This window comes from Rhinopithecus roxellana, chromosome 10 (assembly GCF_007565055.1).
Source record: "Rhinopithecus roxellana isolate Shanxi Qingling chromosome 10, ASM756505v1, whole genome shotgun sequence".
Classification (NCBI taxonomy): Eukaryota; Metazoa; Chordata; class Mammalia; order Primates; family Cercopithecidae; genus Rhinopithecus; species Rhinopithecus roxellana.
This window is the reverse complement of record NC_044558.1, coordinates 88,640,875-88,658,388: the sequence shown is the minus strand read 5'-3', so window position 1 is coordinate 88,658,388 and position 17,514 is coordinate 88,640,875. Positions and strand designations below refer to the sequence as shown.

General features: G+C 47.7%; 1 protein-coding gene across 2 annotated transcripts in view; it reads right to left on the bottom strand.

Annotated features, from left to right (window-relative positions):
- TESC (tescalcin) overlaps nucleotides 1-17,514 on the bottom strand; it is a 62,471-nt gene that overhangs the window by 38,376 nt on the left and 6,581 nt on the right. The window lies entirely within an intron of this gene.

Sequence of the window (17,514 nt, the reverse complement as noted above, 5' to 3'; positions counted from 1 at the left end):
CCATCCCCACCGGCTGCCACACCCCTTCTCAAAGCATCTCCCACCATGGCAAAAGTGAGTGCCGGGTGAAGCAGCAGAAAGGATTTCCCATTCTTCCCAGAAACACAGCTCTGCAGTGATCAGTTCCAACTGCCTTAGTAATAATAATACAACTATACTAATAGCTCCAGAGACAGGGCAGTCATGAAGCAGGCCATTCTCCCAGCCTCTGACCTTCCCCAGCCCACTAAAGAGAAACTTTGCTTTCTGAGGCAGGGTTTCACTTCCATCACTCAGGCTGGAATACACTGGCACGATCAGCATCTCGGCTCACTGCAGCCTCTACCTCCTGGGCTCCAGAGATCCTCCCACCTCAGCCTCCTGGGTAGCTGCAACTACAGGCATGTGTCACTATGCCCGGCTAATTTTTGTTTGTTTGTTTTAGAGAGACAGGGTTTCACCATGTTGCCCAGGCTGGTCTCAAACTCCTGGACTCAGGCAATCTGCCCGCCTTGGCCTCCCAAAGTGCTGAGATTGCAGGCATGAGCCACCAGGCCCAGTCAAGAGAAAATTGCATCTGGTTGTCTGACCCTTCCTCTTCCACTCCAGAAGATGAGTTTTATCCTAGCTGAGAAAGGGGCTTTGTATAGTCACAGACTCGGAGTCAGATGAGTAGCGAGAGGAAATAAGGGTTCAGGCTGGTGGTGGACATGATCTGGGAAACCTATACTGAGAAATGTATGGAGAATCTGGTGGAGCAAAGAAATGGAAGGACTCCAATGTGGGTGACGGGGTAAGACCCTGTCTCTAAAAAAGGCACAATATTAAACAATGATCTGCATTTCTCGCTTCATTATCAAAACAACTCAGTAAGTGAGTAGATATTATCTCAGGTTTTTTGTTTGTTTGGAGACAGAGTCACACTCCATTACCCAGGCTGGAATGCAGTGGTGTAATCTCAGCTCATTGCCACTACTGCCTCCGTGTTCCAGTGATTCTCGTGCCCTGGCCTCCCAAGTAGCTGGGATTACAGGCACACGCCACCACGCCCAGCTAGTTTTTGTATGTATAGTAGAGACAGGGTTTCGCCATGCTGGCCAGGCTGGTCTTGAACTCCTGACCTTGAGTGATCCGCCCACCCCAGCCTCCCCAAGTGCTGGGATTACAGGTGTGAACCATCATGCCCGGCATTTATCTCAGTTTTATAAGTTGAAAACTGCAGCTCAGAGAGCACTTAAGATCCCACAACACACAGAGGCAGAGCTGGGACTGAACTCTAAGTCTGTGCGACCCCAAAGCCAGCCTTCACCACAAAGTAACATCGCCCGTCTGCCCAGAGTACCTTGGCGCTCAAGGCCTTTAGGTCTGGTTCCTGGGGACTATACAGTTCACGCAAACCTTTCCAAAACACAGGCTGGACTGGGGAGCTGTGACCTCCCACCTCAGTCCTCCCAGCATTCCCTACCGCTAAGCCCTGTTTTGCTCCTGTTACAAAGACAGTTAATTTCTGGGGTCAACTGGTCACCTCACTTCCTGCTCATTGTTTTTTGGCCTCAGGCTCTTCAAGAATCAACAGCTCAGGATTCTCAAGCATCTCCAGCAGCTCATCAAGGCTGCCAACCCGGACTGAGGGCTCCCTACTTCCTGTGGGCTCAGCCACAATGATTAGCTCATCTCTTCCTCCCAACACTCTAGGAGGGGGCTGTATCCTCTTGTTACAGATGTAGCCACTGACACTTGGAATGGTGAGGTACATCAACAAAGTGCAATTTCTACCTTTCTGCAGGAAAATATGGCCATTTATATCATAGGTATGTCAGCAAAGACACTGGCATACTTCATGGCCTAGCAATTCCACTCCTAGGTAAATACACAAATAATGCATACTTCAGTTCACCCAAGCATGCGTACAAAGATGTCATGGCGGTGCCATTGGAATCGCCCTAAACTGGAAACTACCCACATGCCCAACAATGGCAGAGTAGAGTGCTAATGTGTAGTATAGTCAAGCAACTGAATAGCACACAGCAACGAAAATGAACAATATAGATAATCACAGACAAAAGCAGCCAGACAGGAAAGTGTACATACTTTATGATCCTATTTGCATAAAGTTCAAAAACAGGCAAAACTCAACTACAATGTCAGAGGTCAAGATAGTGGCTGCTCTTAAGGGAGGCATCGTAGATGACGCTAACATTGTAAATGACTTTTGGAGGATGAGATAAGGAGGAGTGACTTGAATGGAGTGCAAAGGGGAGTTCTGGGTACTAGGAATGTTCCATTTCTAGACCTCCATACACTTTACATAGTTGTGTTCTCGGAAACCTCAAAGAGCTGTCTGTATGCTTATGAGTGATGCACCGCTCTGGATGTGTACTAGATCACGACAAAACATTTACCAAAAAATAAAAAAAAGTGTTGGTCTTCCCTGACTAAAGGAGATCTGGGAAGAAAAAAGAAAAATGAATAAAAATTTTTTAAAAATTGTAATTCCACTTGGCAGAAATGTATCCTAAAATAATAGACGCAACAGGTACAAAAATATGAATACATAAATGTGTTCAACTTTGCACTCTTTAAAATAGCTTAAAATTCGACTTGCCCTAATGACTATCAAAAGCAGTTGGGGCCGGGTGCGGTGACTCACGCCTGTAATCCCAGCACTTTGGGAGGTTGAGGTGGGCAGACCACTTGAGGTCAGGAGTTTGAGACCTGACCAACATGACGAAACCCCGGCTCTACTAAAAATACAAAGATGAGCCAGGCATGGTGGTAGGTACCTGTAATCCCAGCTATTCAGGAAGCTGAACCAGGAGAATCGCTTGAGCCCAGGAGGCGGAGGTTGCAGTGAGCTGAGATCGTGCCACTGCACTCCAGCATTGGCAACAGAACGAGATTGCCAAAAAAAAAAAAAAAAAAAGCAACGCAAAAAACAGATTGGTTGAACACTTTTTGGTATGGTTAGCCAATTTTTTAAGTATACCGCCTTTAGAGTGCAAGAGGGAGGAAAAATTTTTTTTTTAGGTATACTGCCTTTGATAGTGACAGTTGTGTATTTGCATAGAAATACATTCCACATACACTGCCTAAAAACAGCTTGCTACCAAGAAAGCGCAACTCTATGTTGTGGAAAAGACATAAAAATATACAAATGTGTTTAAGTAATTTAAAAATCCTAGAGTTATTTTCCCCGAAATAATAATTAATTATTTCTCATCTCAATACCTGGATGAAAGACTGTTTTGCTTTTGGTTCATCTATATTTTCCAATTTTTCTCTAATCTACCGTGTACATGTATTAGTCTTGTAATGAAGTTTTTCAGCCTACAACATGATCCCATCTGGATGGCTGAGAGATCTCATAAATATTGCGATTAATGAATCATTCACTGGCTGAGTAATGTCCCAGGCACACATCATCTTCTTTAGTTCCTTCCATGACCCTGTGAGGGACCTACTATTCCCGCTTTATAGAAGAACAAACTGAGGCTCAGCAGGGATGTAACTTGCTCAAGGTCACTGACCTTGATGGAGGCAGACCCACAATTTGAACTCAGCCTGTCTGGCAGAAAACATGTAGTTCTGTGTTGTTGTTGTTTTTTTATTTGTCTGTCTCCCTTTGTATGATCACTTAACCCCCAAACCACACTGATCTGATGATAAATAATGATTAGAAATTACAGCTAAACAAGTGCACCTAAACAACCACTATTAAAGATGAGTTATGGCTGGGCGTGGTGGCTCACGCCTGTAATCCCAGCACTTTGGGAGGCTAAGGCGGGTGGATCACTTGAGGTCAGGAGTTGGAGACAAATCCATAGGAACAGAAAGTATAACAGTGGTTGCCTGAGGCCAGGGAGGGGAGGGGCTGGAGAGGGAGAACAGGGAGACACCGCTAAAGGGCACCAGAGTTTCTTTTGGAGAGAGATAAAAATGTTCTAAAATTATATTGTTTTGATGGTTGCATAACCCTGTGATTATACTAAAACTATGGGGTTCAATTTAAATGGTGAATCTCATGATGTGTGAATTATATCTCAATAAAGCCATTTAAAAAACAAATTACTGAATAATCATAACAACAAGGGGAGACATTAACACATTAACTAAGCATTGCCATTTTCTGGTCTCTGTGTTCAACTGTACTTGGATAAGCCTGGGCTGCTACAACCCTCTCCTTCAATTCTGTTAGGTAGGTATGATTCTACGCCCATTCTAGAGATAAGAACTCCGGGATGTGCCCAAGGTCCCACAGCTAGGAAGAGGTATATAAATCATCCTAGATCAAGCTTATCTAATAGTTTCCAGTTAACTGCATCCAAAGTGCTTTGCAAGGCTGGGTGCAGTGGCTCACACCTGTAATCCAGCACTTTCGGAGGCTGAGGTAGGCAGATCACTTGAGGCCAGGAGTTTGAGACCTGCCTGGCCAACATGGTGAAACCCCATCTCTACTAAAAATGCAAAAATTAACCAGGCGTGGTGGTGCGCACCTGTAACCCCAGCTACTTGGGAGGTTGAGGCAGGAGAATCACTTGAACCCGGGAGGCAGAGGTTGCAGTGAGCTGAGATCGTACCACTGCACTCCAGCCTGGGTGATGGGGTGGGGGAGAAGTATAAGCACACACGTGCAAACTCACATACACATACTCCCTGTGTCCTGCCTGATTGAAAGCAAAGGATTAGGAAGACAACCTCCCACCTCTGGGACCCTCTTTTTGACACCCAAATCCCTGGAGCCAAGGCCTCAGCTCACAGCTCAGGCAAGACTCCTCTGGCACAGTGACTGAGAGAAAGGATGATTTCTGAAGCCTCAGGAACTGACTTTCAGAACACCCCAGGCCCTAGCAGCTGGAGCTGGTCTGACCCGATGTGCCTGGTGAGCTGCTTCCTCCTAACCACGCCTCCCACCCCAACCCCCGCCCCCACCCCCGGGCTGACCTTGGGCCCCCAACAGGGCCCCTCAAATAAGCACCTGATGCATGTCTGCCTGCATCAGGGCCCCAAAGCCCACGGAAGGACCTGTCTTTCCCTCAAGGGCTCCTGGGTTGGAAGCTTTTCCAGTTTTCTCGTTCCTCCCCTCTGAGCCCTTCTCCAGGGCCCTGAGGTCACAGTTGCCATGGGGATGATGGGCAGAGATTGGCCTTGGTTCCTGGCAGCTGGACCTCATAATTTCTGGTTTTAGATTTCAACCCGAGGGACATGCACACCAGTCCATGGGGCTGGTGGGAGTTTAACTGGCCTAATCTTTTGGGGATGGAAGTGAACTGTCACTTACTATCAAAAACTTCAATGTGAAAGAACACACCTGCCTGTCCAAGTGGCTGCTAAGCCCTTGAAGGTGGTGAGCCCAGATTGAGGTGTGCTGAAGTGGAAACCACACACCAGCCTGCGAAGACTAAGTGCAAAAAAGAACGTAGACGACTGCAACAACTTTTGATATTGATTATATGGTGAAGTGATCATATTTTAAATATAATGGGCTAAATAAAATACACTATTAAAATTCATCTCACCATTAATTTCTTTACTTGCCTTAATTAGAAAATCTAGAATTACGTTACATAATGTAATTACATTACAGCTACTAGCAAATTTACCATGATTACACCTCACATTATTATTTGTGTTGGGCAGCACAGATATACCCTTTGAACCAGAACTTGATCCCTAGGAACAAATCCTGAGGAATTAAGACAGGTGTATAAAGCTGAACATACCAGGGTAATTATGGTTGCCTATTTAGAGCAGTGAGAAATTGGGGGGCCGAGTGTGGTGCCTCATTCCTTTAATCCCAGCACTTTGGGAGGCCAAGGCTGGTGGATCACCTGAGGTCAGGAGTTCTAGACCAGCCTGGCCAACATGGTAAAACCCCGTCTCTACTAAAAATACAAAGATAAGCCAGGCGTGGTGGCAGGCACCTGTAATCCCAGCTACTCAGGGGGCCGAGGCAGGAGAATCGCTTGAACCCGGGAGGCAGAGGTTGCAGTGAGCCAAGATCATGCCATCACACTCCAGCTTGAGGGACAAGAGCGAGACTTTGTCTCAAAAAAAAAAAGAAAAAAGAGAAAAGAAGTTGGGGGAAATGCTGAGCCACAGAAAATGAGACAGATTAGTCCTGGTACATCCTAAAGTTGGAATACTACAGTCTTTATAAATATTTTTTAAATATTGTGGGGCATCGGAAAATGTCATATGGCATGTTGTTGCATGGAAAATCCAACAGACTAAGATCTCATTTACACACGGAAGTTCATATTGATATACATGTGCACAAGAAAAAATAGGAAAGGGTATATAACAAAATAATAGTAGTTGTTTTCAGATGGTAGAATTACAGAACATTTCTCTCCTCTCCTCCCTCTGACCCTAAATGTGGTTATTTGTCCCTTAACTTTTCTGCAATTTACAGAGATTAGTTGTATAATTGTATTTGGGTTAATTTTTTTTTTGAGATGGAGTCTTGCTCTGTCGCCCAGGCTGGAGTGAGTGGCGCGATCTCCATTCACTGCAAGCTCCGCCTCCCGGGTTCACGCCATTATCCTGCCTCAGCCTCCCGAGTAGCTAGGACTACAGGTGCCCCCCACCACGCCCAGCTAATTTTTTTGTATTTTTAGTAGAGACAGAATTTCACCGTGTTAGCCAGAATGGTCTCTATCTCCTGACCTCATGATCCGCCTGTCTCGGCCTCCCAAAGTACTGGGATTACAGGCGTGAGCCACCTTGCCTGGCTGGTTAAAAATTTTTTAACCATGATGACTATAATGACAAATAAAAGAAAGAATAGATGTTGATGAGGCTGTAGAGAAACTGAAACTCTCATACATTTACTAGCGGGGATTTAAATGGTACAACCACTGTGGAAAACAGTTTGGTAGTTCCTCAATTAATTAAACATAGAATTACCATGTAATCCAGCAATTCTACTCCAAAACAATTCTTTTTTTTTGGAAATGGAGTCTCGCTCTGTCGCCGAGGCTGGAGTACAGTGGCGCATTCTCAGCTCACTGCAATCTCCGCCTCCTAGGTTCAGATGATTCTCCTGCCTGAGCCTTCCAAGTAGCTGGGTGGCATGCACCACCACTCTTGGCTAACTTTTGTATTTTTAGTAGAGATGGGGTTTCACCATGTTAGCCATGCTGGCCTGGAACTCCTGACCTGAGGTGATCCATCCGCCTCAGCCTCCCAAAGTGCTGGGATTACAGGCATGAGCCACTGCGCCCGGCCAACAATTCCATTTATACCCAAGAGAAAAGAAAATGTACGTCCACACCAGAAACCTGTAACCAATGTTCAAAGCAGCACTGTTCATCAGTACCAAAAGGTGGAAACAATCCAAACATCCATCAACAAAGGAATGGGTGGACAAAAAGTGACACATCCAGATGACGGATTATTATTCAGCAAAAAAAAAAAAAGAAATGAAACATTGGTAAATGAAAAGAAATGAAGCATTGGTCAGTGCTACGGCATGGATAAACCTTGAAATAATCACACGACGTGAAAGAAGCCAGACATACAAGGCCACATGGTATATGATCCCATTTATATGAAGTGCCCTGAACAGACAAATCTAGTGAGACGGAAAGTAGATTGATGGTTGCCAGGGGCTGAAGGGTGTTGGGGGAATGAGAAGTGACTGCCAATGGGTATTCTTTTGGGGGTGATAAGTTGTTCTAGAATTAGGTAGTGGTGGCCAGGCACTGTGGCTCACACCTGTAATCCCAGCACTTTGGGAGGCTGAGGCGGGTGGATCATTTGAGGTCAGGAGTTTGAGACCAGCTAGGCCAACATGAGACCCCCGTCTCTACTGAAAATATAGAAATTAGCCAAATGTGTTGACAGGCACCTGTAGTCCTGGTGCTGGGGAGGCTGAGGCAGGAGAATCATTTGAACCCAGGAGGCGGAGGTTGCAGTGAGCTGAGATAACACCACTGAACTCCAGCCTGGGTGACAGAGCAAGCCTCCATCTCAAAAAAAAAAAAAAAAAAAAAAAAAAAAGAGACAGTGGTGATGTTTGTATGACTTTGTGAATATACTAAAAACCACAGAACTGTATACTTTTAAACGGTGAATGTCATGAGCTGTGAATTAGGTGTCAATGTAAAAACTGTTTAACCTTGGGTATGAAGGGGCAATAGAAGCCAATTCCTTCCTCAGATGCTGTCAAAGTGGGGTTGAGAATTTCAGTATCTCCAGGGTCAGAAAGGCATTACATGAGAGAAGGGGCCTGTGTAGGCATGAACTGGAGCCCCACCCTGTCGAAGGGGCTGCCATGGAAGGCCAGATTTTCCCCTTTCATTAAGAGGAGGCAGAAATCCGCTGGGTTACAAAATATCGGCAATCGACTGCAAAGGATTCTGAATGCTGGGTTAAGCGCATTGCCTGCCTGGCCCTGGCCTCCTCCATCAGGCTGTGGGGACCTGCTTACAGCCCTGCTGTGCTAAGCAACCCGTCACCAGTGGGAGGAGAGCCACACAGGGTAGGGGGTCAAAGACAATGGTCCAGAACAGGGAGGATAGGAGGGGCCCAGGGGCAGAGGAGCAGGCCTGAAATCCCTCCTGGAGTCCAGCCTCCTTTCCCTGACTCAGGAGGGAAGAGAATGTCAGCACGTGCTCCCATCCATTTTGGGGCACCAGGACTCTGTGAGACTGTAGTCCCAGGACCCAGGTGAGGGGCATGCACACCACTGCCTGCTCTTCCCACAACCCCTGTGGGTCCCCGGGAGTGTGTGGGCCCTGAGAGATACCCCCGAGGCCCCATGTGTGCTTGCATGGCCCTCTGAGCACCTCTGGTCTGCTAGGTGCTTGCTAGAGGCCAGGGAAGCAGACGCAAAAAGCGCAGCCCCATTCTGCTGGAAATGCACATCCCCTCACTAGGATCTAGGATGGTAAATGCTGCTTTAGCTGGCCAAGGGGCACCAGGGTTGCAGTGGAGGTTCTAGGCCATGGGGATGGGAGTAGGAGGTGATGCCTAATGGGGTTGTGGGGTGGGGTGGACGGTGCTGGCAGAGGGCATAGCCTCGGCAGAGGCAGAGCAGGCAGGGCTCAGGAAGCCTCGGGCTCTTCAACGTGGGTGGAAGACAGGCAGGGAATGAAGCAGCTGGGGTGGTGGGGATATGAAGGCCTCATCCATCAGGCCAGGGCATTTGAGCTTGCCCCGAGTCTACAGAGGACGCCAAGCCAGGGAAAGAGATCCGAAGTGCCTGTCAATAGACAGGGTGGGTGTGGATGAGACTGAGAGATGGCAGGTGCAGCCGCCCAGGGTGAGGGTGGGGAGGGGCGAAGGTGGAAAGGCTCAGGACAAGGCCCCGCTGGAAGAAGCAAACACAGCTGAGTGCCTTCTCGCGTGCCCCAGGGACTCCCCAAGCCACCCTGCCTCCCACTGGCCCCACCAGCTGTGTCAGCCTGGACACCAGCCCCAGGACACCAAGAGGCATCACTGGGAATGTCTTGGTGACTTCCAAGACCCCCAGCTCTCTCCTGCTTGCCACCTCTTGAAAGACTGGCCAGGACTCAACCCAAACATTGGCGAAATCCCGGAATACAGAGGTGAGCCAAGCCGGATGGAAAGGTGAGCTCCTGACAGCACTGCCGGGGGAGGCTGCTGTGAGTCTCTGCTACACATCCCACTCAGTTGTCACCCTGAGCTCCCGAGGCTGCTTCCTCCTCTGTGATACAGAGGTGACAACAAGACCTCCTCCCTCTTGAGGTTGTTCACACCATGAAAAACCACCACAAGCTATTCACGATCGCAACCACCAACATGGCAACCACCCAATGTCCACCAACTGGTGAGTGCAAAAACAAAACGGGTATATCCAGGTGATGAGATGTTATAAATACAACACAAAGGGAGGCAGCCCTGTCACACTCCAAGGCGTAACGCTAGATATACAAGGCCTGCCTGCTGCAGGATGCCATTTACATGAAATGCCCCAGACAGGCAGATCCGCACAGGCGGAATGCAGATTAGTGGTCACCAGGGGCTGGGAGAGGAGGAAATGGGGAGTGACTGCTAATGGGTATGAGGTTTCTTGGAGGCAATGAAAATGCTCTAGAAATAGATGTGGTGGTGTTTTCATATCATTGTGAATGTAGTTAATGCCACTGAATTGTACACTTTATTTTATTTTTCAATAGGGATTGGGTTTCACCACGTTGGCCAGGCTGGTCTCGAACTCCTGACCTTAAGTGATCTGGCCACCTCGGCCTCCCAAAGTGCTGGGATTACAGGCGTGAGCCACTGCACCTGGCCTGAATTGTATACTTTAAAATGGTTACAATGTAACTTTTTTGGGGGGGTCTCTCACTCTGTTACCCAGGTGGATGGAGTGCAGTGGCACAATCACGGCTCACAGCAGCCTCAAACTCCTAGACTCAAGTGATCCTCCTGCCTCAGCCTCCCGAGTAGCTGGGACCACAGGTGCATACCACAGCACCCAGCTAATTTTTACAATTTTTCTTTTTTTTTTTTTTTTTTTTTTTTTTGAGACGGAGTCTTGCTCTGCCGCCCAGGCTGGAGTGCAGTGGCCGGCTCTCAGCTCACTGCAAGCTCCGCCTCCCGGGTTCAAGCCATTCTCCTGTCTCAGCCTCCCGAGTAGCTGGGACTACAGGCGCCCGCCTCGTCGCCCGGCTAGTTTTTTTTTGTATTTTTTTAGTAGAGACGGGGTTTCACCATATTAGCCAGGATGGTCTCGATCTCCTGACCTCGTGATCCGCCCGTCTCGGCCTCCCAAAGTGCTGGGATTACAGGCTTGAGCCACCGCGCCCGGCCTACAATTTTTCTTTCGTAGTGACAGAGTCTTGCTATGTTGCCCAGGCTGGTCTCAAACTCCTGGCCTCAAGTGATCCTTCCACCTCACCCTCCCAAAGTAAGGAGATTACAGGTGTGAGCCACAGTGCCCAACCTAAAATGGTAAATTTTATGTTACATGAATTTTGCATCAATTTTTAAAAAGATCATGCACACCTTTAGCACAAGATCTGGAGGGAGACATAGGAGACGCAGGAGACGCTGGGGTTGCCAGGACTGTTATTATTGTCCCCTAAGTAATCCCGTGATACCATCGTGGCTGTTCAGCTGGATCCAGGCTCACCAGGGACTCAGCAACTTGCATGCCTCCTGTGGCTACAGCCAAAACAATGACTAACCCTGGGCCTTGGGAGGGAGACAGGAAGGGACATCCTCCTTAGCCTTGCAGGGACCACTCCACAGGGGACTACCCTCCATGCCTGGCACACACAGGGTGCTTCATGATGCTGGATGCCGGTTTCTCTCCTTCACCTGCATTTTCCTTGGATGCCATGTGCTAAACTCGTATACATCATAGATCACTCTTAGCTGCTGGGATGTTAAAATTAACCAAAGATGCATTTGGGCGCACTTGGCCTTGAGAAGGAAGCTCTCAAATCCAATTCTGTCCTTCAGAGCAGCAGCAGCAGCTCGAAGATTAATTGCTGGCATTTATGCAGCACCTTAATACCCTTTTCATGCCAACTTCGACCCACTTTGTAAGCGTGAAAGCCAAGGAATTCCTGGTAAGAGCTGCTGCAGGCCCACGTCAGCAGTGTTTACTTCAACCTCGGATACCAAGGGTCCTGTCAGGATCTCCATGGGTTTTTTCCTACCCTGAACGAATCCTCCAATTCTCAGGATTGAAGGGGAAGCTGGGACAGAGTGAATTGACTTTAGAATCTACTCTTCTCTCATGAGCAGTAAGGCAACTGAGAAAGCTGTCAGAGTGGGTGCTCGTGACTTTAAAAATCACAGTCTGTTTTGCTCATCTATGTTCCCTTCCTACAGCTATGCTCTGTTCTTTACCATGCGCCTTATAGCAGTAATAATAACCACCATATGTTTTAGCTGGGCATGCTGGTGCACGTCTGTCATCCCAGCTACTTGGGACGCTGAGGCAGGAGAATTGCTTGAACCTGGGAGGTGGTGGTTGCAGTGAGCCGAGATCGCACCACTGCACTCCAGCTTGGGTGACAGAGTGAGACTCTGTCTCAATAAATAAATTATAATAACCATCATGTGTTAACATTTACCCAGAGGCTAGGACTCAGCCAAATGCCTGGAATTATCTTATTCAGTCCTCACTTTTAGGGTGCCTCCCTTTAGGGCTGTGCCACCCTTTTAGGGTGGTAATCACACTCATTTTATAGATAAAGAAACTGAGTCTCAGAGAGGCTAAGTCACTCCCTGAAGGTCACACAGCTAGAAGCAGCAGAAATGCGACTCAGACCGAGGTCCATGACTTTAGATTCTATTTGCATAGCCATTGGCTAGGCTGTATGCCCAAACTGAGGAGGGATGCAACAATAATATCATGTATGTAATTAGAGAAAATACATATCATTTATGTAATTAGAGAAAAATTTCTCCATTTTAATAAAAAGACTAAAGATGATGAAGGGGAAAAAAAGCAACAGTGAATCAGGAGAGATTCTGAGAGTGGGCGAGTGGGCGTCTTTCGGAGCATCTAAGAAGCAGGTTTTCACAGCCTTCCAGAACTATCTTCAGTTCCAGATTTATTCTGAGGCCAAATCAAGCAGAAACAGGCTTATCTAAAGCACAAGGCTGGCCAGGCACAGTGCTCGTGCCTATAATCCCAGAGCTTTGGGAGACTGAGGCGGGTGCATCACTTGAGGCCAGGAGTTTGAGACCAGCCTGGCCAACATGGCAAAACCCCGTTTCCACTAAAAATACAAAAATTAGCCGGGCATGGTGGCGCATGCCTGTAATCCCAGCTACTCAGGAGGCTGAGGCACAAGAATCACTTGAACCTGGGAGGCAGAGGTTGCAGTGAGCCGAGATTGTGCCACTGCACTCCAGGCTGGGCAACAGAGCGAGACTCTCTCTCAAAAAAAGAAAAAACAGTACAAGGCTTACTTCAGTAGGACACTTGGATCAGGAATTCCAGGTCCTGCTACTCAGAGCTAATACAGATTCTGCCTTCCACTACAAACACTGGATAAAACAAGAAACAAATGTAATGCCCAGCTAAATGGAAGGAAAGGGCAATACCCAAGTGCCAGGGGCAAGGAGGAGACTGGGAACCAGCAGGGTTAGTGACGGACGCTGCTGAGGTAGCCCAGGTGTTAGAGTGGTTTCAGGCTCCAACAGCTAAGAGTGGGGGCTTCAAGTCCACTGAGTGACAGAAGAGGTCTTGGATCTGCATGAACTGGAGCTGTGCCCCCTCTAAAAAGCTGAAATACAAAAGGCTGCCTCTGCACATCAGGTGGGTCAGAAAAAACATTCCCCACTGGCCCACAGAATAATAAGAAAGCCATCTCTGCTAGGGAGATGGCAGGGGAAAGGGGAAAGAGCAGGCTTCTGCAATGAATCCAAAGTCTAAGACTGAGCCACACACTGGTGAAAAATCCAAGCCTCTGTGGGGCAGGAAACCCAAATCAAGGAGTTAATGTGAAAAGTGTTTCCAGACTGGTGAAAACCTTGAGATACCTAGCACAAGAAATGCAAATGTACTGTGTAAGGCTCTTCTAAAACCCAGGGCACACAGGTATCCTGTGGGGCAGTAGGGGGAAGGGCCGAGGGGAGTCGGGAAAAAGTCCAAAGATGAGCTCATAATCAAAAACCAAACCATACAAGAAAATGAACCATGATACAGGAGAATCAGCAGACACAATTAACAAAAGGAATAGCACTCCCAGAAGGCAAAACAGAAGAGACTATATAGTAGGCTTTAAATTATTAAAAACAATGGGAGAACAGTACCCTATGAAAAAGAGGTGAATGTGAAAACTATATAGCATTTACAAACATTTTTTTACAAGTCATTGGAATTTCTTTTGAAATTGAATAGGTTAAGGCAGCAAGGTTGTAATAGATGAAGAGAGAATTAGTGAACTGGAAGATGAATCTAAGAAAATGATCCAGCATATGGCACAGAGAAAAAGAAAATATGAAAGAAAGATTAAGAGGCATTCAGACAGAATGAGGTGAACCAACATTTTTCTAATAGGAATTACTAATGAAGAAGATAAAGAGAAAGGGGAGAGATAATATTTTCATAATGGAAGATATGAACTTTCTTTAGAATTAAACAACATAAACCATTCCCAGGATAAATAAAAATAAATCCATACCTAGACAGAGCATGTACAAAACACCAATGACAAAAATTTTACAACAGGGAAAAGGGAAAAATAGGTTTCTGCAAAGAAACATCAATTAGACTAATAGCTGATTTCTCAACAGCAACAAGACCAAAAATGAATCACTGAAAAAAAAAAAATCCAGCAACTTTACATTTTACACCTAGCCAAATGTTCATTCATGCATGCCTGCAAAATAACAATATTTTCAAAGTTTACAACTCACAGAGCCTCACTGAAAAATCTATGGAAAGGTGCATTAAATAAGAAAACTATATTCATAAGGAAGACTGGTTGCAAGAATTAATAGTGTCTGCATAAAATAATAATGAACAACATGTAGGTTCTTAAATACTATGGAGTGATACAAATTAAAATACATTAAGGTCCCCAATTATGAGCACAAGGGCAGAGATGGTGATTAAGTTTAGGCATGTCCAAGATAGCAGACATATAAAAAATGAATTACTAAAAAAAGTTATAGCATGCTCTTTAAAAGAAGATACGTAGCCAGCTCCTGAAATGATTAGTAACTGCCAATAACTCTCAAGCACTGAGGATGGGTCAAGAGCTTTGCCCGGCCGGGCGCGGTGGCTCAAGCCTGTAATCCCAGCACTTTGGGAGGCCGAGACGGGCGGATCACAAGGTCAGGAGATCGAGACCATCCTGGCTAAAACGATGAAACCCCGTCTCTACTAAAAATACAAAAACTAGCCGGGCGAAGTGGCGGGCGCCTGTAGTCCCAGCTACTCGGGAGGCTGAGGCAGGAGAATGGCGTAAACCCGGGAGGCGGAGCTTGCAGTGAGCTGAGATCCGGCCACTGCACTCCAGCCCCGGCGACAGAGTGAGACTCTGCCTCAAAAAAAAAAAAAAAAAAAAAAAAAAAAAAAAAAAAAAAAGAGCTTTGCCCAAATTCTAACTAATCCTTACAACATTTGGTGACACAGGTTCTATTTTTGCTCTCATTTTACAGGTGAGGAAACTGAGGCTCAGGGAGGCAAAGTGCCTTGCCTAGACGGTAAGAGGCACCACCATGATATAAACCCACATCTATCTGCTGGAAAAGGACAGGTGGTAAGAAGCCACCTGTATGCTACAGTGGGACTCTGGCTGAGGTCCTCGGGGAATGCAGGCAAGGGCAAGACAGGAGACCCCCTTAGAAATACCAGGTGGGTGAGGCCAGAAAGTGCTGGGTATTTGTTCAGGGTTCTCTGAACACTGGGATCTTGGCATAGGTGCTCAGGAGGAGCTTAGGGAACCCTCTTCCAACCTCAGCACGTGGGACAAGCTGGCCTCTACAGCCCCCCTTTGGGGACTGCTGTCTCCGGCCTGGCCACCTGCCCTCCCTCCTGGAGGCACCTGGGCCCTGAGACCTCCACTGACCTGCCAGGGAGCAGTGCCAAGATCGGAAGGCTTGCTCCTGACAGAGTGCTTGTCTGCAAAGGTCACACCACTGGCACGACAAAGAGCTTTTTTGTCCTAGTGCTCCGTGGCCACCACCACCCGCGGAAATCACCCACTCGACCTTCTGGTTTTATAAATTAATAATTAAGCTGGAGCAGGCAATAGGAAGGCTGGCAGGACCAGGGGTGCCCAGGCCCTCACCCTGTACAGTCACACCAGCATGGACAAAAGAACAAAAGAGTCCCTGACTTTTCTTCCCAGAACCATGGACCCTTCTGAGCTGAAAACACCTCATTCCCTCAGCTCGAGATAACAGATCCTAACGTGCTTTGCAAAGGGAAGAGCATCTTATCAACACCCAGGGTATTCTGTTTGTCTTATGGGCCGTATGGCGTGTCTGAGCGTTGATTAAATTTCCACGATGCATTCTGGAGACCATTAACTCACAAAAGCATATCCTGCCAGGGTGGTGGTAGGGGAGGCAAGAAAGATGCAGCAGGGATCTAATTACCGCTAACCTGCAGAGCGAGGAGGTCTTGGAGAGGACTGCCAGCGGCTTGTACAGAGAAAACACAAATTCTTCTGAAACAGACCTGAGCCACCCAGTGAGACCCTAGGAAACAGAGGGGGCAGCACCCTCCTGCCTCTTCCTCCCAGCCGTGGTCCCCACTCCCCTCCCACTGCCCACTACTAAGCTTGTTCTCCCCAGGGGCAGCCCACCTAGATTCTAGAACTTTTCACATCACCCAGAACCAATCCTATCTGCCTCAAGGTCCAGTTCTCCCCTTGCCAACTTGGTAAACAATGTGTGGAACTCTACTGAGGAGGTTGTGGGGTAACAGCATGGCCTCCCCCAGATCATACAGACGTGCGGACTCTCAGAATCTCAGTCCAGAACATGTGGGGTTCCCGGCATGCAGGAAAGGCAGTTTCTCCTGGCACTTGCAAATCCCACTAGAAGGCTTAGTTTTGAGTCTGGGTTCCCTACCTGGCAGCTAAGTGACCTTGGGCAGTCATTTCCTGTGTCCAAAACTCAGTTTGCCCGTCTGTAAACTGGCAGCAATAGTCCCGCCCTCAAAGGGCTTTTCAGCAGAGCAGATGATTGACAAGTGCTCAAGAAAGAGCAGTTGTCGCCTCATTCACAGCTGGCTGCGGCTTTTAAGGGCAGGACTGGTGGCTCAGAGAAGGACACGGCCTGGATGAGGCATTTGAGCAAAGTGGCACATGACGGCTCCAGTGCCCAGCTCAGTGCACACGGAACGCCAGCCTCCAGGGTCCTGCTCTGTGGCTGCTGCAGACGGTGAGATGATGGGGGTCCAGGTGAACAGAATGAAAGATACCAGCACGGGCCAGAGAAGGCAGGTAGGTGCCTTTGGTTGATCCCCAGCCCTTTGGGAAGCTTCCACAGCGGGCCTTCTCCTGCAAGTTTCCCCTGTGAGCCCCCAGAGGGGAGAGCAGGGGAGGCCTGGAAGCCCCACCCAATCAAGGCAGAAAGGGTTCCAGAGGCTGTGGGGGTCCCATGATCCGGACCACTCTGTGGATGACTCCAGGCTGGGGCCCCCAGCTCCTGCCCCAGAGCTCAAAGCTCAGCATACAGCACTGGTCCTCCCCCGCCCCCCTCCATTTCATGGACACATTCATTCCGCCTCTGCTGAGGAGCCACTGTCTGAGGAGGGAGCCTGAGGTGGGAGGATCACTTGAGCCTGGGAATTAGAGGCTGCAGTGAACTGTGATTGCACCACTATGCTCCAGCCTGGGCAACAGAACAGGGCCATCTCAAAAACAAATTAATTTTAAACAATCAATGAAAGTAATTATTTGAATCATTTTCTTACTGAGGCATGATTTGCATACAGTGGAAAACACTTCACTGTTTAGAGACTCTGATAAGGGCAGAGGGCCCTCCCCAGAGGCACTCAGACAATTCTGTATCTTATTTCATGGAGTTCATGGACTCCCTGAAGATCCCAGGGGAAAAGCCACAACCTAGCCCAGAGGAAGAGAAAAGGCG